This window comes from Myotis lucifugus, unplaced genomic scaffold (genome assembly GCF_000147115.1).
Source record: "Myotis lucifugus unplaced genomic scaffold, Myoluc2.0 scaffold_385, whole genome shotgun sequence".
Taxonomy (NCBI): domain Eukaryota; kingdom Metazoa; phylum Chordata; class Mammalia; order Chiroptera; family Vespertilionidae; genus Myotis; species Myotis lucifugus.
The window spans coordinates 927,240-927,634 of record NW_005871433.1 but is presented as its reverse complement, the minus strand read 5'-3'; the positions used below and the strand labels follow the sequence as shown (position 1 = coordinate 927,634).

The window sequence follows — 395 nt, the reverse complement described above, 5'->3', positions numbered from 1 at the left end:
CGCGAACGCAGGCTGGCTTCCTCCGGACCGCACGGTTCCCCCCGGCCTTCCCGGCCCTGACAGCGCTCGGTGCCCCCAGCCCCCCTTCCGCCCGCCCGCCCGCGAGAACCGGTCCGATTCCCTGCGGCCGCCGCGTAGGTGCGGGAAGCCCGGGCGGCCTCGCCCTCGGGCCCCGCGGCCAGGCCCTGGGCCGCCTCTCTCCGGTGCTTCGGGGCCGGCAGGGCAGGTGTCAGTGGCCTCCGCCCTGGGCGACCCAGGGCCCTCTCCCCGGTACCTTGGGATCGGCGAGCAGAGGTGACAGCGGCGGCACCTCCCCGGAGGCGAGGGTGACGGCGGGCGGAGGTGAGAGGCGGCCACCGAGACCAGCGGAGCCCGTCGGGGCAGAGCGGCCTCAC

At 77.7% G+C, this 395-nt stretch overlaps 1 protein-coding gene across 3 annotated transcripts in view; it reads right to left on the bottom strand.

The window, feature by feature from the left end:
- Window positions 1-395, bottom strand: part of ANKRD46 (ankyrin repeat domain 46) — a 17,885-nt gene extending 17,490 nt beyond the window's left edge. Inside the window, exon 1 of one of the 3 annotated variants that reach the window (XM_006101875.3) lies at window positions 275-395. The gene's annotated coding sequence lies outside the window, so the exon portion shown is untranslated. The remainder of the gene's footprint in view (window positions 1-274) is intronic. The other 2 variants (XM_023743334.1, XM_023743333.1) reach the window with 2 other exon arrangements.